The sequence below is a fragment of the Prionailurus viverrinus genome, chromosome F1, assembly GCF_022837055.1.
Source record: "Prionailurus viverrinus isolate Anna chromosome F1, UM_Priviv_1.0, whole genome shotgun sequence".
In the NCBI taxonomy this organism is placed as follows: Eukaryota; Metazoa; Chordata; class Mammalia; order Carnivora; family Felidae; genus Prionailurus; species Prionailurus viverrinus.
The window spans coordinates 46,094,079-46,115,026 of NC_062577.1; the positions used below are offsets into that span (position 1 = coordinate 46,094,079).

Genomic DNA, 20,948 nt, shown 5'->3' on the forward strand with positions numbered 1-20,948 from the left:
AGAGAATGTCTGGGTGTGGGGCGCCCGGGTGGCTTAGTCGGTTGAGTGTCGGACTTCAGCTAAGGTCATGATCTCACAGCTTGAAAGTCTGAGCCCTGTTCTGGGCTCTGTGCTGACAGCTCAGAGCCTGGAGCCTGCTTCAGATTCTGTGTCTCCCTTTCTCTGCCCCTCCCCCACTCATGCTTTGTCTCTCTCTCTCTCTCTCTCTCTCTCTCTCTCTCTCTCTCTCTCGGATAAAGGCAGTGAGAATAGGAACTAGTCAAAGATAAGTGTTGATTTTAATTTAGAATTCTAATGGGGATACCTGGAACAGAAGTGGGTTTTAAAGAGTAATGGAGATTTACAGAAAAATGATTAGCTTAGATTTGAAAAAAATCTCTAATGGACTCTTACATGTAAAAAGCTTCAAATTTTTGGCAATCAGATTGTATGTTTGTATTACTCATTTATGAGTTTATTTATTTAGAGCAGGGAGGAGCATTCTAAATGGAAGGATGGGCTTTTACAGAGTTAAAAAGCTTACAGAGCTTTATGTCTATCAGTATTAGCTAGGGCATCTTATCCATGGGAATGTGCTCACATCCATGCTGGACATAGTTAGGGACCATTTTCTCCAAAATTACACGTAAATTAAAAAAAATTCTCTTTCTAGATTGTCAGCATGATCACTTCTATAATTCTAGTCCTTTTCAAGGTGGTATGACACTAACATTATGGATAGTTTGGACGATAGGAGGGGCATCTCAAAAGTGAAATGAGATAACCAGGAATAAACAATATTCTTAATAAAAAGGACTATGGACTGAAAAAGTTAGGAATACATTAAAATCTTATATTTAGTTTCAGACAATATAGAGAGCTTTCTTCAGATAAATTCATGTGAAAATGAATAGGAACTTAATGCAATATAGTCCAAAAAAGTTATGTGATTAATTAAAAAAGGGATACAAACACAGACAGCATTGACAGAGATGAAGTGGGCTCCAGGGAGATCATAGTTTCATTGTATTCTGCTGGTGTCCTCTACTTTCACTTTTTGTAACAGTTTTTAGAAGATTTTGACTAACTGAGGCTCATTCTGGGGACAATGTCTCCAATGGAACAGTCAGGTCAGGAGTTGCCACAGGATATGGGGTTGTTAGTTCTGGAGAAGAGGTCTGTTAAATACCTAAAATTTTGAATTGGCATTTCTATATCTATTAAAAGCTTATGACTTTTTAACACATGAAATAATTAAGCAACCATCAGTCTTGTTTACTTCCTTTTATTCTGTGACCAAATGGTCTTATTTATAAAAAGTTTTGAGTGGGTGGAAGTAAAATGGAGTGTTTGAGAAGGAAAGAGTGGTGGGTAATACGTTTCAAAAGCCAATCACCATCCTTGCATTTTAAATAAACTTGAGGGAAAATATGCCTCATCTAGTCTCTTTTTATTTTCTAGGAGTTTCCCATGGGCTGGTGCTTTGTCACCTCTTCAGTAATCACAGAAAGGAGAAGAGTCACACTGTTACTGGCTATGTCATTAGTGACAAGATTAATGGTTGTCGTCTCGGGGTGGTGGTTGCAAGCCCATGTCCCATAGCTGCCTTGATGTCATTTTCTTTTCATCTGATTTATTCTATGAAGTTTTCAGAAAATGCAGTCTGACCATTAAAGGACATCAATCATGCAAATTTCTCCCTTTTAGATTATTTTAAAAGACAATTAGATTATAATAATCAAAATGAAGAAGAGAATAAAACCACATTAGGAGAGCATTGGACTGAAACTGGGTGGGTTTGAGCAAGTCTCTCCGTCTCTCCTAAAACTTTGTTTCCCTAGGTGGGTTTGGAATAATCATCCCTGAAAAAGTTCCGCTCAGTTCTGTTGTTTGGAATCTGTCACCTGTTCTGGACAAGAGGGTTTTCCTTTAACACTGGTGACAGCCATGTCCTCTGTGGTTTGTATCATTCCCTCTTAGTGTAGGACTGATACACCTCTACCTGAATAAACTACGTATGATAAATAAGGCGTAAAAATCCTTCCAAATACTATTAGTTACTAATGATGGTATCAGGTATTTGTATAACATTTTATATTTTTCACACCCATGTCTAAAACATTCTTATTTGATGAGCATAATAAACACATTAAATAAGTAAAAGCAAATGAAATCAGTTCCATTATATAAAAGGTATTGAAGTTCATACAGGGTCATGGCAAGCCCTAGATTATACAGCTCATGTGAGGTAGGCCCAAGCTTCTGATTTCAATTCAATTCAATTTCCACACTGTCAAATAAACGGATCTATAAAAGTGTTACTTATCATTGCAGTTAGGTGGCCAAATGTAAGAGAGCTGCTCTGCCTGACTCTCTCTGTCTGCTACCACAGGGAACATTGATATACTTTGCTGTAACTTTGATGATTTCTGCTTGAATGTAGTATATCAGATTAGCAAAGAGAATTATTAAAGGGAGTGGGCTTTTAGAGATATTTGGGTAATGTAATTTTCTTAGCGATTTGGAAAGCTGTCCAGGAAGATTTTTACATTGTTGAGGCCCACAGGACACCAGGCTCTCTATTGGGCCATCCCGATCACACCCCAAGGAAGCTGCATTCCTGTGTCATCACCTGCAGGAGCAAAAGGTCCAGTCAGTCTGACCTATCCCACTCCTTAGCTACATCAGCACAAAGCCCTGAGCTGGTTTCTTCTGACTTATGTGACTGTAATCTCTAGTCAACCAGCTAGAGAATCAGGTCAACACTCAGCATAATATATCATGGCTTGAGCAGGGAAGTCCGAACACTGGAAAATAAGATAAAAGGGCAGGATTTAGCAAGTTTGTGCGAAGAATCTCTCATATTTCTGTGCCTCTGGAGTTAGGCTGAATAGCTTCAAATCTTTCCTTCCTACCTGGTAGCGGTGTGAACTTGTACAAATGATCTAACGTCACTGAGCCTGAGTTAACCCATTTGGCTAATTTTGAAAATAAGGGTATGTGTCTTAACCAGTTGTAGGTGAGGATTAAATGAGAAATCACAGCAAAGTACTTAATATAGTGCCAGGCACACGGGAATGACGGACAGACTTGCCACCCAGTTATAATTCCCATGTAGTGACCAGAGACTTAGTTAAAAAGTTATGAGTCATGTTAGAGAAAAAAAACATTGTCTTTTTAATTTTTGCAGAAAATAGTCTAGGTTGTAGGATTTTTTTGGAAATAGCATTTATACCTTTGAAAAATAATAATTCTAAAGTATGAAGATAAATTATAGGTAATATAGAGATCATATCTTGTAACTGATAGGTTGTCCTCACTCAGCCACTATTTGGTGCCCTTGGAGAAGTTATTTTGCTTTTCTGAACTTTTATAAAGTGGATTTAGATTGTCTCCAATACTTCTAGGTCTAATAGCCTGTGATTCTCATGAGTATATATATATAGTCTATATACATATATATATATATACATATATATATATACACACACACACACACACACACACACACACACACATATAGTCTATGTATACTTATTATTTGTAAGTTATATATATATATATATACATATATATACATATACATATATACACACACACACATATATATATATATATATATATATATATATATATACACAATTATTTTAAAAATTTGGGTGCCTGGGTGGCTCAGTCAATTAAGCGTCTGACTTCAGCTCAGGTCATGACCTTCCGGTCTGTGAGTTCGAGCCCTGCTTCAGGCTGTGTGTTGACAGCTTAGAGCCTGGAGCCTGCTTCCGATTCTGTGTCTCCCTCTCTCTCTGCCCCTCCCCTGCTCATGCTCTCTTTCTCAAAAATAAATAAATATTAAGCATTTTTAAAAACCCAATTATTTAAAAAATACATACCTCTTCTTCTTCACGGAAATTCCTCTTTATAGCCTTACCATCACATGTTGGGGATTTCCCCTTGGATAAACTAATGGTTTGAGCACAGCCTCAGTCATCCCGAAAGAAGGGAGGCCCCTCTGAGCCTAATGGACACATGCTTTGACAAATACGAGGAAGTTCTATTTAGTGCAGTGGTTACTTTGCTTAAGGAACTTGTCACCCCAGAGATTGTAGCTTTAAGTGTAAAGTATATCAAAGCTAGCTACCATTCATTGCCGACTTTCTACATGCTAAGTGCTGAGCTTCAAGCTTTACTGGCACTACTTCATCCCCCCGCCCCATACACACCCTGTCAGTTAGGTATTGTTCTCATTTTATAGTTGGGAATCCTGAAATTCAAAGATGTTAAGCAACTTGTCCACAGTGACGTGGGTAGTAGTGATGCCAGGTTGGATCTTTCTGACAACTCCACTGATGCCCTTAACCTCCACATTGCCTCCACCAAATGGTTTAAATATGTGAGAGTTAAGAAGCCAAACAAAATGTTCTGGAAAAAAACCCTGCTAACTTTCTGAGTTTGACATAAATCGTGTAATCTCTTTTTCTCCAGCGTATCTCTGAACACCTTTGTCAGACCCTAGTTCAGATAAACTATGACTTGCTTTCATGAGGGAAGGACTGTGTGTTTTTACCACTATAGCACCCGCACTTAGCACAGTGTTGGAACACAGTCAGTATGCGTTGAATGATGAATGCCCAAGATGTTTATTTATTCAGTAACCATTTATTGGGTACCTATCATGAACAAGGCATTCTGAGACATGTTCCTTTATCTTCTAGAAGGTTATAATTTAGGGAAAGGGGGATAAGACATGTATTTTAGTGCTAAATGAAGTAGCATATTTTCCTCCAAGATGATTATTTCTCCATTCAGTCTTAAAATGTAGACTGGGCAATAATCAAATTTTCCTTAACGGCTTTCATATTGCTTGACTTTTTTAAAAATTGGCTTTTTATCTAATTTCTCAGTTCCAGCATATATTCCTATGTATCTACTATCTAAAAAATTCAGCAATTACATTTTTTGCTAGGTTAACCATCTCTCTCATATCTATTCTTATCAGTGTTTGGCAGTCCTGCTGCCAATACCATGGTTTAATCTATCTGTTTACTGTATTAGTCAGAGTTCTATATAGAAACAGAACCAGTAGGATGTATATAAAGCTTTGAAATATTTATTTATTTATTTACATATTTATATATTTATATTGATATAGGAATTGGCTCCTGTGATTGTTGGGATGGGCAAATCTGAATCTGTAGGGCAAGCTGGTAGGCTTGAAAGGCTTGCAACTAATGGTGCAGTCTGGAGGCAGAATTTCTTTTCCCTCAGGGAAACTGATTTTGCTCTTAAGCCGTTTAGACTTGATGGAAGACCACTCACATTTTTAAGGATAATCTCCTTTACTCAAGGTCAATCGATTATAGATGGAAATCACATGTACAAAATATCTTCCACAACAACACCCAGCCCAATATTGGATGAATGGGGTACTTGGTGGAGACAAGTTGGCACATAGAACTAATCTTCACAATCACTGTTGATAATATGAAGAAAATTGCCAAGATAATAGAATAAGCAGATTTTTCATTTTTTTGCAAAGAGGAAAGGATTCTTTTTGTGGATTGTTACGTTAAACCACTCAATTAAATTTTAGACATCTGAAATTGCCAAGGAGAACTATAGAGTTCTGATAGATCAAGAGTAATGTTTTGATTGCAACAAACAAGTAAAGAATTGTGTCCTTTCAAGGACTATTATGGTAAACACTTCCAGGAACTCTGCACTTTAAAATATACAATTAGAAATACACCATCTTTGTTAAGATTTCATTTCCACTCCTTCTGGCACTTCACAATCATTCACCAAAACAAACCCATCTTTTTGTAGCTAATGGAGTTGAAGGCTAATCTCCTTAACTCGTCGCTTGAAACAGTTTCCTGTAAATCATTTAAAAACCTCTTCAACTTTTCTTAGACACATTTTTAAATTACCTTTCAATGTGAAGATGGGTACAGGTCCATTCTCTAAAGTCAAGACTAGTTCCCAGTCTAGTTTAGAGATATTTCTACGCACCAATCTATATGTTTCTGTGAAACTGTCCTTTAGTAGTTTTATTTCAGTTTACATTAGAGAGTTCATTCTCAGAAACCATGTGCAAATCACTCTTGCTTTGGGACTTTCTTTCTCCTTCCAGTTCTCAGTAAAAAATGTCCCTGAAACTTGAGTTTTATAGCCTGTGTAATCCAAAAACCATACCAAATTTTCCATCAATTCTGAGGGTAAAAAGGAGTTGGAGAGCTTAAATTTCATAGTTTCTAGGTCTTTTTCTTTAATGATAGGCTTTGCTTATTCTTCAGCATCTCAACACAGATGAGCACAGGTTCTTCCTTACTTTCTTAGTAGCAACAACAAAAAATTTCTTCATTCACACACAGCACTTATTAGGTAAGTTAGCACATGTTACTGTGGAAAAAAGCCAAACAAAAAGTGTGTATTTTTGTCTGGGAAATTGGGTAAAGTGAAGGAGTTTACATCATAATAAGTCAACCTCAAATGAAACAAGAGATACCCAATATGCCCTGTTACCTCACCACCTCCTCTCTGGCCCTCTCAGCTTGTGGTCCTCCTCTTTCCTTTCTCTGGCTCACTCTTCTGCATTTATAGCTACCACTTCCTTTGAGGAGCCATTATAGCAACTTGCTCCCTTTGCTTACAGGGAACATCTTCCCTACCCATATTCAGCCTGACACCTATGCCCTTAGATTCTAATCTATCCTAAGGGAAATACCGATTTTTTAAATCAGATATCCTATAATTTTCATAAAGAACAATGAGACACTAAACACAATGGCTGCCTAATGAAAAGGGCACATATGTATTGCAAGTGATGGCAAGATGGCAATAATGTGACCTAAAAGAAGACTTTCAACCAGAAAACATACACTGTACAGGTAAAGAATGCAACATTTTCTGTTCTATGGAATGCTGCTCCTGAATCAAAGGAGAAAGTTCTTTCCATTTCTCTTCTGTTTCAGCTACCCATAGGGACTGTTTGGTGGTTTTTCCTCCTAACTCCCATATTCCTTACACGGAGTGTAATACTCAACACTGTTTTTCGAAGCTATTGATAGATTGAATGATATTTTCATTCACCTAGCAAACATGCATATTTATCAGGAATAACAGGGAACGGAGATGCAAAAGTAAATTAGGTATTTTGACTTCAAAGACATGACAGTCCAATGATTGTCATTTAAATAAATTATCCAAATACATGGTATCAGTGCTATGATAAGCTTGCGTTGTGGATACAGAAGGGTTACAAAAGAGGGTCTGGACAACTTTTCACTGACAATGTTTGGGTGTGGGTGGCCCAAGTCACTTTGGAAAACAAATAATTATTATATGTTCCAGAGATGGACCATTCAACAGTGGGACAATGAAAAATGCTTTTCTAATAGATCAAGGTACCTATTGGGTATGGGGCACATGTAGAGAAATGTGAGAAATGATAGAAAGGTAGAATAAAGATGAAGATAGGGAAATTTTTCTCAATTTATTGTCTGCTGTAACACATTCAAATTGCTGGCAACAATTTTCTCAGAAGCATCTAGCAGAATTTTGCTGTTTTCCAGCTTTCAGGATAATAGCTTACCAAATTTGCACTAACAGAGTATGAGATAATGGGAGGTATGTAAGTGATGGATCAGTGAGCTGGCTATTAGTGGTTGTTATGTGGAATCAGGCTAAGATAACTTACCTGATGCTGGTGTGCAGAAGAGTCACTGGCTAGACACAATAGAGGCTCCACGAGTTATTGTTCAGCAAAATATTCATAGTGTTAATTGGCACTTTCTGCTTCACCTTGGTAAGATTTTTAAGCCATAGATTTGTTATTGATGTATAATTCTGTGCAGGGTAAACTGCCCTGTCCTAATGCATTGAATAAAAACAGAGAACAGCCTGGCATTGTATTACTGAAGTATTACTGGAGCATTGTATTATTGAAATATTACTAAAATATTCCCAAGATACAATTGTGTATACCAGCTTTAGTGAGGGAGTCAGCATGGGACAGTTTATAAAACTCTCTGCTCTGAGAGAGGGTCTAGTGCACTATTGACTTGTGGGTTTTTAACTTTGTAAATTTATTATATGGGGCTCCATGGTCTCCATGGATAAACCACTTGATCTTTTTGCACTGGGGCTTTAAAATCCACCAATAGGAAGAGTAAATTAGATAACACAAGATCTGACATTCTGTGATTCCAGACAATGGGATAAATAGTGTGGGTTTTTATTTTCCTCCCACCAAGCAGATGAGAGAGTACTTAGCTAGACAAAAAGCCCTTCTCATCTCATGACTTCCTCCCAGACACTACTGAGTGGAAGAGACATTTAATAGGTCCTTCTTGACTGAGTAATGATCTTTCTGGATGGTCTGGAGCCCTCAGGGATTTTTGCAAATATTCTCCAGATTTGGACCCCAGGGTATTAAAGAAAGATGCCCCATTTTGTCAATGACGTTTCTTTTATGAAACATTTAAAAGCATGGATTTTGGGGCATGTGAGTACTTATTTTAGTCAGGAATTTTCCTGGAATAAATTTGAACTGCTGTAATTGGAAATTTTTTCTGTTGTAATTATGTTATAGAAGCTGGGACAGGGGTTCACTTTTATAAATGGAAAAGTAAAGTAACGCAGGCCACGAGGATTCATTTTTGAAAGAGAACCTAGTGGAAATATCACACCATCCCACCTTAGAAACTTGATGAACAAATACCCAGGGATAGAAACAGAAACCACAGGAGATAGAAAAGGCTCTGAACCATAAGAAGGAGGAAGAATGTAAAAGGAAGGGCCTGAATCCTGACCATAGGTGGAGTCACAAAAATCTCCCTTTGTGTAGGTCCACGGAGCTTGTTGGAAAGGGAAATGAGTGGGTGGAGGATCATTGAATTTCCAATTTTAGTGAAAAGAAAACTTTCCTGTTGCTTATGGCTAAAACAGAAAAGAGGAAAAATCAAAGCAAGGGTGAGGACAAAAGGGGGAAATAGCTTTCAGCTAGTATTTTTGTTTCTTTTAATATAGGGTGTCTGGCACTAAGCCACATATGTATCACTGAGTATGGTGGATGAGGTAGGAATATTAAGTATAAAAATGGACAGTGATTTTAGAAAAGAAGCTTAAGAGTTTTGGGGACATGTTCAGAAAACTCTAAGTTAATCCCTTCTTAGCTTTTTCATATCATTATGCACATCTTAAAAAAGGATAAAACTTGTCCATATTACTGTGGTAGATGCTTGAAGGCATCCATTTTCAAGGGTGATAGGCCAGCTCTGGGACTTTAGCCACCCCATGTCCCACCTGAAGGGCAAAGGAGTCAAATATCATTGTTCACCTGCAATGTAAATACCATGATAATAAATATATTACTGTGTTAGCTAGATGAAAGGTTATAACAAAGAGACTCCAAAGGCAAGTGGAAACATCTCCAAGTCATTGGGCAGGTAGATGACTACTACTTCCCAAAGCCATGTGGGTACCCAACCAACAAGGGTTGCTCTGCCTTCCTCTGTGACATTGTCATCATCTCTATAGTTAAAGCTGGGTGGGTATGTGTCTAGGTTCTAGCTGACAGGAAGTGGAGTAAAGTGTGGAGCTGGCCCACCCACCGCCTTATTGCTGTGGGTATCAGTGAACACCCCCAACTCCACTTACAGGCCCTTTTGAGTAGGGGATCGACAGAGGGAGAGGAGGAGAGAGAATCTTAAGCATGCTCCACTCCCAGCTTGGAGCCCGACATGGGGCATGATCTCATGACTATGAGATCATGACCTGAGCCAAAATCAAGAGTCATGCTTAACTGACCAAGCCACCCAGGTTCCCCGGAGAGTGAAATTATTCTATATGAATTTGGGATACCCCTAAATCCCCTAACACAATATTCTTGGACTAATATTGAATTTGGCACATTAATAAAGCTTATTAAGGGAATAAAAGCACATGGTAAGAAATAAGGTTTATTAATGAGATGTTTTGTTTTATTATCTTTTTGGACTATAACAAAATGTCCAAGTAGTTAGAAGACTAGCTGATGGACCATTTGGAATATGTTGCAAATACAAATGGCCTTTTATAAGGAAAAGATTGGGCAAACTGAGGCAACCAGACAATTGCTGCTATTAACAATAGTTACTACAAATAGTGGCATAAAGAAGTCAATTTTCTTTTAATACAGAAAGGCCTCTTGAACATTTTGCCATAAAAAATATCCTACATTGAAATGATATTTATGAATCACTCATGTCTATCACACTTTAAGTGTCTTGAGATAGAAAGAGTTGGCCGGCTGCTATATATTCATGCTTCACCTTTATAGTGCAAATTTATTGCTGGGAAGTGGCTATCAGCAAGGGACTACATTTCCCAGACTCCCTTGAGGATTTCTGATGCCATGTGACTAGACTTCTGGCCAATAGAATGTGCACTAAAATGATCATATCACTTTTAGGCTCCATCCATGAAAATCTCCTTGTGTTTTCTTTCTTCACCTGCCAACTAGATATTGATGGTTAGATGACTATGTAAGCATATGTTGAGCATGACAGACAGGTAGGTTCTGGAATGCCTGGTTAAGAGCAGAACTTCTCTGGCACAAAAACAGACACATAGACCAATGGAATACAATAGAAACTCCAGAACTAGACCCACAAACGTATGGCCAACTCATCTTTGACAAAGCAGGAAAGAACATCCAATGGAAAAAAGACAGCCTCTTTAACAAATGGTGCTGGGAGAACTGGACAGCAACATGCAGAAGGTTGAAACTAGACCACTTTCTCACACCATTCACAAAAATAAACTCAAAATGGATAAAGGACCTAAATGTGAGGCAGGAAACCATCAAAACCTTAGAGGAGAAAGCAGGAAAAGACCTCTCTGACCTCAGCCGTAGCAATCTCTTACTCAACACATCCCCAAAGGCAAGGGAATTAAAAGCAAAAGTGAATTACTGGGACCTTATGAAAATAAAAAGCTTCTGCACAGCAAAGGAAACAACCAACAAAACTAAAAGGCAACCAACGGAATGGGAAAAGATATTCGCAAATGACATATCGGACAAAGGGCTAGTATCCAAAATCTATAAAGAGCTCACCAAACTCCACACCCAAAAAACAAATAACCCAGTGAAGAAATGGGCAGAAAACATGAATAGACACTTCTCTAAAGAAGACATCCGGATGGCCAACAGGCACATGAAAAGATGTTCAGCGTCGCTCCTTATCAGGGAAATACAAATCAAAACCACACTCAGGTATCACCTCACGCCAGTCAGAGTGGCCAAAATGAACAAATCAGGAGACTATAGATGCTGGAGAGGATGTGGAGAAACGGGAACCCTCTTGCACTGTTGGTGGGAATGCAAATTGGTGCAGCCGCTCTGGAAAGCAGTGTGGAGGTTCCTCAGAAAATTAAAAATAGACCTACCCTATGACCCAGCAATAGCACTGCTAGGAATTTATCCAAGGGATACAGGAGTACTGATGCATAGGGCCACTTGTACCCCAATGTTCATAGCAGCACTCTCAACAATAGCCAAATTATGGAAAGAGCCTAAATGTCCATCAACTGATGAATGGATAAAGAAACTGTGGTTTATATACACAATGGAATATTACGTGGCAATGAGAAAAAATGAAATATGGCCTTTTGTAGCAACGTGGATGGAACTGGAGAGTGTGATGCTAAGTGAAATAAGCCATACAGAGAAAGACAGATACCATATGGTTTCACTCTTATGTGGATCCTGAGAAACTTAACAGGAACCCATGGGGGAGGGGAAGGAAAAAAAAAAAAGAGGTTAGAGTGCGAGAGAGCCAAAGCATAAGAGACTGTTAAAAACTGAGAACAAACTGAGGGTTGATGGGGGGTGGGAGGGATGAGAGGGTGGGTGATGGGTATTGAGGAGGGCACCTTTTGGGATGAGCACTGGGTGTTGTATAGAAACCAATTTGTCAATAAATTTCATATAAAAAAAAAGAGCAGAACTTCTCTTAAGAGAAATAAACTGAAATAAATTTCTATTATGTTAAGTCACTGAGATTTTTTCTTTTCCCCTGTTAATGCAGGTAGAATTTACCTTGTCTAAGTTACATCTTGATTCAAGAAACATTTGTTCTATGATTCATATTTTAATATGCTTAGTGAATTGACTTGCTTAGGGTATACATTAATAAATTCTTATATAAAAATTAGACTATCAGGGCATCTGGGTGTCTTAGCTGGGTGAGTGTCTGACTCTTGATTTCAGCCCAGGTCATGATTCAAGGTTAATGAGTCTGAGCCCCATGTTGGGCTCTGAGCTGACAGTGCAGAGCCTGCTTAGGATTCTCCGTCTTCCTCTTTTTATTCCCCTCTCCTGCTCTTTCTCTCTCTCTCAAAATAAATAAATAAACTTAAAAAAATTAGAGTATATGCATTGAGTTCTTTGAAAGAAAATATCAATAATCCATTTTGAGCTTATTTTATTATTTTAGTTGAAACTCAAGATTTTTTTTTGTGATAAATACAAATATGTCGAATTGATTAATAAAGGGAAATAAAAATAAAAATAAAATCAATTTAAGCATGCACCTCTCTCCTCCTGAAAAGTGCTTAATAAAGTCTGGGTGGCCTAGGCACTCAGAGAGGTAACAAAAAGTAGAGAAAAAGAAAACAATCATCTGTACGTGTTTATTTGGTCACAGGTTGATTTTGCCAATATGTGTCAGACCATTCATGATGCCATGGGGGATTATTGGGCTTTACTCTTTTCTTCCCTTCTTGGTCTCCATTTTCCTTCCTTCCTTGATTTGCTTGCTTCAATTCCTATCCTCTTTGCCTTTCCCTGCTGCTAGTTTAGGAATCAGAAGCTTCCCATCAGCTTTAAGATTAGGCAGTTCTAGAATTTGACAAACTTTACCACAAAGCCCTGACCAGTAAGTTAGAAGGAAGCTTGAATTGCTCTGTGTCTACAACTTTATATCTCAAGATGGCTCCTGGGTGGGAAATAGAACTTCACAAAACTCATCACCTGTCCCCTTTCTGGTGTTTCCCACAATCCTGGCCCAGTTTTCTGTCCTGCTCAGCAGTAGTTTTAACGTCCTCTCTCTCTCTCTGTCTTTTTCTTTCTCTCTTTCTTTTCTTTTCTTTCTTTCTTTCTTTCTTTCTTTCTTTCTTTCTTTCTTTCTTTCTCTTTCTTTCTCTCTTTCTTTCTCTCTCTCTCTTTCTTTTTCTTTCTTTTTTCTTTCTTTCTTTTTTTCCTCTTTGCATTGAATCTCCATCCCTGATCCTTAGCTTGTTTCCAAGTGAGTGCTTTAAATTATTCAAGGGAAGTAGTCTCATCTTCCTGTCAACACTGGACCCACTGGTCAGCTACTCTCTCTAGTAACTCTCCTCACCTCAAATCAACACCTATTGTATTTCTCCTTAGTTCAATTCCAGAACAAGCAATCCTCCTGCTGTTTCTTCCTTTCCTTCTTTTCTATTCATTTTCCTTCTCTTGGGAAGTCAAATGAGCTGTCTCCACTTATGATTCACCAGCCACTGCAGGTTCTTTCTCAAAAGACTACACTTAGAATCTAATCTTTTGAAAATAGAATTCTGCATTCTTTATTTCTACAGTTGATTATTATTAAGCAAACATCCTCCCATGAATTAACAATTTCATAATAGTGGAAATACCTAGGGAATGAGTCAGCAAATGACCAAGTTGTCATTCTAATGTTATAAAGCTTGAAAGATTCAGTTAGCAGATAGCATTTAGTGTAACCCAGAGATATTGAATATTTTTTAAATATTTTAAAAAATAATGCAGGATACCAAGCAAGATGAAGTAAATTCTCAAAATGCTTAAATGATATAAAATTGATGTTCTTAAGAGGTTTTTTGATGATGACTGAGAAAATGTATCATCTATTTGGATGATACTATCATCCAAACAAACATTTATCATAATGCTGTAAAAGAAAAAATTGTACTAAAAAAGTAAATCACTCTACCTTGCTGAATTTTGATTTAGTATCTATAAAATAGGAATAGTAACAGCTCTTTCTATGTCATAGTGCTGGTCTGGAATCAAAGAAATGATATATGTTACAGTTAGAATTCTGTGACAGGTTTTCATCTTCCTATTTTGTTTATGCACATACCATCTGCTAGATCAAACTATAATCATATTGATGGCATAATATGTGCCTGGTTTATCATAGCACTTACACCAGTACCTTACTTGAAGAATAGCCTTAAAAATTTTTGTTGTGAACAATGAACAATATATCCTTTAGTTTTGCCTTATTTCATGTAATTTATTCTGTTATATAATATGCTAATTTTAAAACATGATACAACTCCTTTTTTTTTTTTTTGGAAGAAGATGGATTACAAATCTCAAGTAAATATATAATGTAGCTGCATCAGAGGTCTTAGATGATCCTAGCAAGAGTTTTGGAGGTGGAATAGCCCTTCATATTTGATATAGTTGAAGCAAGGAGGCCAAATTTTTGGACCCTGCACTCACTAGTCATTGACCCTAGGCTGCTCCCAAAGAGGGGATGTGAACCTGGTGAAGCAGCTTTCTTAGGACAAAGAAAATTCCTGGAAAGAAACTCATCAGTAAGCTATTAGTAGCCTGAACTCAGGTGTTAGGAGAGATAGCACTTTAGTTCTGAAGATGGATTGTACCCTATCGTATCTATTACAGTCCACCCTTGCACTACCCAGATATAATTGCTTCATACAGTATATTCAACTGTATCCATAAACAGCTGCTATAGGGTTCTGGAAGGACTCTTTTCCTGGAGAAAGTTTTCTGGAGGAAAGTCTGTGGGATGAAGCACTCCACCAACACCATCACCACATTTGGTCTAGAGGTCACAGCTAGTCTTCATTATTTTTCTCTTCTATTACCCATTCTAGATTCCTCTCACCCTGGGCCAGCACTTCTGCTGGTGTTTTGGCTTATGTGTTGGAGTGATCCAGATTATCATTGTTCAGGGGTCTGATTCCCTGGTCACCATGCCCACCCCAGGCCTGGCTGCTACATTCATCCTTGTACTATTTCAAGGGTCAGGAGATGCCCCATGGGAATAATTGAGTGCCCAAAAATATTCTTTCTTATCCTTCATCTGTAACAGCAGCCCTACTTTTTCTTAATAACCAAGATCAATTACCTCTGCTGGGATGATGACTCCTTTCTCTGCTTGATGGTCTCTTGGTACAAGGAGCTCAAGGAAAGCAATAGGTGCCTGCAATTTCAAATTTAATATAACTGTGGTTTTGACCTTGATGGAAGCATTCATCTTCTGGGAGCAAAGTCACTGAGAGTGATAGCAAATGGGGCCACTCCTACTCTGACCCTTTGGTTCCCAGACCCATATATTCCATATATTGTGGGCATAGCACCATATAATGGTTATTAATTAAGAGTGTGTCCTTTATTCTAGAGGATTGTTCCTTAAAGAATATCATCCCAAGATGGTGCCTCAACTGTGCCATCACAAGACCATTCCATTGCTCCATCAGGCTGGCAGCATCTGGGTATTATGGCACGTGATATGACCCTTGGATCCCATAACCATGTGCCCATAGCTATATCACCTTTGCTGTGAAGTAAGTCTCTTGGTTTGATGTGATATAGGATCCTGTACTGGTGAGTCAAAAACTACAAGCCCTCTTAGAGTGGGGCTGGCTAAGGCAGGAAAGGTAAACCTATACTGTAGTTGATATATGTTGATTCAAGTAAAGACGAATTACTTCTTTCAAGGTGAAAGAAGTCCAATGTAATCGAGTTGCCATGAAATGGTTGGTTGGCCCCTGAAATAGGGTACCATGTCATTTGTTCAGTATTGGCTCCCTTTTTCTTGATGATTGGGCTTTGGCAAGGACAGTAGTTAGATCAGCCTTCATGAGTAGAAGTCCATTCTTTTGGGCCAATGCATATCCATCTCTGCCATCATTGCTATTCTGTTCATGGGCTGGCTGAGGTCAACTGGTAAAGTTATTCCATTTGGTTGTTTATGCTTTTTGTGTGGGCACTGATCTCTGCTGAGTATTACCATGTGGTACAAAGGCCTTTACTTTTGAACACTCTGTTACGTCTACCCATATGCATCTCCCCTAGACCTTCTAATTCTCAATTTTCTTTTTTTTTTAAGTTTATTTATTTTGAGAAAGAGAGAGAGAGAGCAAAGCAGGGTAGGGGCAGTGAGATGGAGAGAGAGAACCCCAAGCAAGCTCTGTGCTCTCAGTGTGGAGCCCGACGCAAAGCTCAAACTCAAGAACTGTGAGATTGTGACCTGAGCCTAAATCAAGAGTCAGATGCTCATTCAAGTGAGCCACTCAAGCGCCCCATCTTATTCTCAATTTTCTAATCATTGTTCTTCTAGGCCTGAATCCACTAGCCAAGCCATTCTCCACTGCCTGTAAGTCAATGCCTAGCCTAACCTCAGGTCACTTTTCTTTCCATATGAAGTAGATGACCAGGTACATTGCCATAAAATGTACCACTGAGATTTTCCCTCACTTCTCTCTTTTAGGTCCACCCCTTAGTGGAAATGTATTTCAGTAGCAGTCAATCTTTAGCCTCTACCTCCATACTATCCCAACACAAACTTGGTGCTTTTCATCCTCCATCATTCATCATAAGCGAGCCCTAAGCTGCCATGGGGCACAGATAAGACCTGCTCATGTTCAGCCTTGGATTTACCATTTCCAACTCTCAGAGGATTTCTGTGGGCCCACCTGATTTTATGGTTTGGTGGTCTCATCTAACCCAGTTCCTAATGAACAGATACTCCAATACTATTAGGCCCAGTCACAAGCCAGGAGCTCTGAGCTGGGCTGACTCTTCACACTTGTCCTAATTGAGAAAAGGCACCTGGATGTTTGTTCCCCACATTGGCCATCCAATATGTAGAGATCATGCCTCTGTCTGACACTGCCTATAGCAGGGTGGCAAGTTGGTCTAATTCTGAGTTTGAATTAGCAGACCTATTGGAATCTCCCAATTCTCTGTTCTTTGACCTAGCTGTATCAGTAATATTTTGGCCTCCACCTTAATTTTGTATGGTATTTCTCAAACAGTCAGAACCTAAGTTGGGAAAAAGGACGTTATTCCCTTTCAAGAGACCTTTTCAAGACCCAACACCTACATAAGCGATTAGGCTGACATAAGTGTCTGCTCATGATGGGGGTGATATCTAATGGGGCACCACACACTCTCCCAGTTCTTCTTCTTTCTAGATTTGGAGTGTTCTGTTTCTCTGTCCCATCAGGGCTCTAATCCTAACTCCAAAAGGGGAGTGTGCATCACCATCACTTGACTAATACCTCTTCCTATGCATTTTCAAAGATTTACCAAATGTTCAGGGAATTTGTCCTTTTAGTGTTTATCCCTCTTTAATTGGGCTCTCCTTTACCTCAGATTTTGGATTTACATCAAAGGGAGATATAAGCATCAGCCTCCTGCCATACTTAAAGTAGTCCATTTCCTCCAACTCTGTCCACTGTTTTTAGGCCATAGTTGTACATCATGAAACTCTTTTCTTTTAGGATGAATTAATTCATAGGCAGTTCTTCGGTTTCTCTGGAAAATTGGCCCTGGTGAGTTCACCCTCTAATTTTCCTGGATGCACTGAATTCACACTTCCTGTCTGAACCCCAGCTTAACCACACACATGATTTCCAGGGCCCCACATCACATATTCTTGGAATTCTGATTTGGTGATTGGCCTGTTTAAACCTGCAAGTATTTTTACCAATATAGTATATAGCCCTAAATTGAGTCAAAGTAAGTGGAAAATACATGTTGCATGGCCAACTTTCACTTAGGTTTTTATCAGTTGTAAAATTTTCCATCACTTATTCTTTTCCTGCTTCCTAGCCCTCACCTCCCTTTTTGTGTTGTTTTTGGCATTTTCTATTCTAAGTTAGATCTGAAATATGCTTTTCACATATTGTTCTCGTCCATAGCTTACATCCTCTGTTCCAGGCAGCTCTATCTCAAAGAAAATCACAAGGTCAGAGAGATAGCCTTTGCCTAATGTGGGAACTAAATAATATTGAGCTGTGACAGAGAAATTGCCCTGGTTTTTTCCAGGATGTTTCCAAATATCTTTAGAGATGAAATAAGGAATTGTTTCTTTATGAATAAAATGTTGTGCGTATATATATATATATATATATATATATATATATATACGCACAACGTTATATATAGGTGTGTTTTATACATATATAATGTTATATATATATTTATTTATATATATATATAAAACACACCTATATATAACGTGTATATATATATGTATATACATATATATATATATAAAATCAGTGTCTTTGCATTCATCAGGATAAAACTCCCTAGTTGTTCTAAAAAATAATCCCCTAATCTCATAGGCTTTTATTTTTACTCATACAAATGCTGGTGTGGGTTGCATGACTATTCTGGGTCTGGTAACTCCTGCATGTAGCTTTGCAATGTCAGAGTCCTTTGCCTCTAGCAGTGTATATGGAGAAGAGAGAGATAACCAGCATGTTTTATTGCCAGCTCTGGAACAGAACTCAATTTCGTGGCCCTCATAATGTAAGGTGAAATATCAAGTTGTAATTCAAGGTAAAATACCAAATTCAAGTAAAATAACTACTGAGAAGTAAATACCCAGTCAAATATTGACTGTACGGAAACATTCAAAGAAGGTTCTAAATTTGCCACTCACTGTCAGAGGGCCTGTGAAATAGAGTTTTCCTGAAGTCCAAGGAGAGGGCCTAAGACAGGCATGTAGGCAGTCTCTATCACAACCTCCTGAAATGAAAGAGAAAAAGAAATCATTATTTTTGGACAATGAGAGCTAAAGTAAAACGATATTGATGGGAGCGATTAATATTAGTAATTAAGAGGACAGACTTATCCTAGCCCTTTTGGAACCCAATAATGCCAGAATTTACATTTATTGGTGAGTTACAGAGCTCAGTGATATGGTAGTTCAGAAAGTTACTTGGGTTATTTTGAATTTAATACACATTTGTGTTGTGCAACCATCATTTCTCCAGAGCCATATCCTCCCTCCAGGATAGAATGACTAACCCCTTTTCTGAGTTCTCATAGCACATTGCTCATGTCTGTTGAGCTGGTGTAAATGCTGCAGATTCCACAGGAGCAAGATGGAGAAGCCGCAGGATATCTGTGATTTCTTAGCTTTGCAGCATCCTAAGGAGCGGGAGGTGTGGTTTGCCCTCACTGCTCCCTTTTCATCAGGAACTTTGGAGTTCAAAGCACCCAACTGAGTTAGTGATAATAGAAAGAGCTTGCTAATGGAGGTAAACTTGATGTAACTTGATGCGCAGGGGAGTTCCTTAAACTGTTGCTAGCACCTGATGACCTTTTAGAAAGTTGGCACCACACAGCTTCTCCCCTTAGGGAGAGGAGGGACCACCAGTCAGTCCCCTTTGGCTTTTCATCAGCGACCTGAAGAGAGCCACTGGGGAGGTTAACTATCATACAATCTTAATAGTCCCTCCTTGGGGCGCCTGTGGCTCAGTTGGTTAAGCATCTGACTCTGGATTTCAGCTCAGATCATGATTTTGCGGTTTGAGTTCAAGCACTGCATCGGGCTCTGCACTGGCAGTGTGGATGGAGCCTGCTTGGGATTCTCTATCTGTCCCTCTCCATCTTGCTATCTCTCTCCCTTTCACAGTAAATAAATAAACTTAAAAATAGTCCCTCCTGTATACCTCTCTTATAATGCTTAGTCTATTTCACCATAATGCTTTTTTGCTCTTTTCTTTCCAAGAGCACTGTGAGCTTCTCAGTAGTGGAGGGCTCTGTCTTATTCATCTCTGTTTCCCTACCACCTAGGATGGTTTATGGCACATAGCAAGTGTCATTAATTGGTGAATATATTAAGGGAGCAATAATCTAGACTCTTTTCTAGAAGTTTATAGTTGAGCCCAGATTTCTAAATTTAAAAACCTCGGAGTGAGACATTTTTTGTGCTTCTCCCCCTCAATTTTGACACTTTAAACTACCCTCATAGATAGTGTAAATTATAATCATTCTAGTCACCATTGTGACAAAACAAAACAAAACAAAACAAAACATTGTAGGAAGTATCTTGCTCAATTTTTAATATGGGAACATGTTCTATTACTTGTTTACAGTGGATCATATGTAAATACTGAATTAACAGATTTAAGGAAAAAAAAGCACTACACTAGGAATACAATCTGTTTTTAGAGCTGATTCAAACTGAAGGTTTTAACATAGAGTATACAATTTAAGACAAATGGAAAACATGTAGATTTTACTGATTTAAACCAAACCCACCGAATTTTTCACCATGTTTGACTAGAATAGCAACAGAGAGTTTGAAGGAGATAAGAGAATATCTGAAACCCACAAAATTCCCGTTTTTCTTTTTCTCAATCCAGAATAAAGAGCAAAAATAACTTCACCTATTTTGAAGAGTTGAGGTAAGAATTATTGAAATAAAGAATGTGCCAAGAGAGTGACCAGCTGACTGCAGGCCTCCAGGCCCCTTGTTTCTCTCTGTTGCCAAGAAGCGAACACGAGAACATTCCACCAGTCACGTAATTTTACTGTCAAGTTAATGACCAGGCCTTCCATATAAGGAGGCAGAATTCCTGCCCCAGCTTTGATTTCATCACAGTCCTCTGTGTTGTCTAGTGTTCCTGGTCCCTGTGGCGGCTTCTGTTTTGCCTGTCTCTTGGCCTGAATCCTAGACTTTGGTTTTGTTTCCTGTCTTTGAAAGGTACTCTCAACTTAGAGCAATTGCTTGCTGCAAATGTGTTGAGTCTCTTGGTTCTTGGTTTTTGTTCTCAGCCTGGATGAAGACTTGTAAGCCTCTGTTTTTTCAAAGAGGAAAGTGACGTTTAGGGGAAAACATGTGGAATGCTTCATCTGTAGGTTAATTAAGAATAAGCTGTTATCTATTGAAAGTACTACATAATTTATTTTTTGCATGTGGAAC

General features: G+C 38.5%; 1 protein-coding gene across 1 annotated transcript in view; it reads right to left on the reverse strand.

Moving 5' to 3' along the window:
- The window catches only part of RGS13 (regulator of G protein signaling 13), an 81,357-nt gene extending 60,866 nt beyond the window's left edge, over positions 1-20,491 (reverse strand). The window contains exons 1-2 of the mRNA XM_047840073.1: positions 20,413-20,491; positions 18,678-18,763 (exon numbers count right to left, since the gene is read on the reverse strand). The gene's annotated coding sequence lies outside the window, so the exon portion shown is untranslated. The remainder of the gene's footprint in view (positions 1-18,677; positions 18,764-20,412) is intronic.
- Positions 20,492-20,948: the final 457 nt, after the last annotated feature.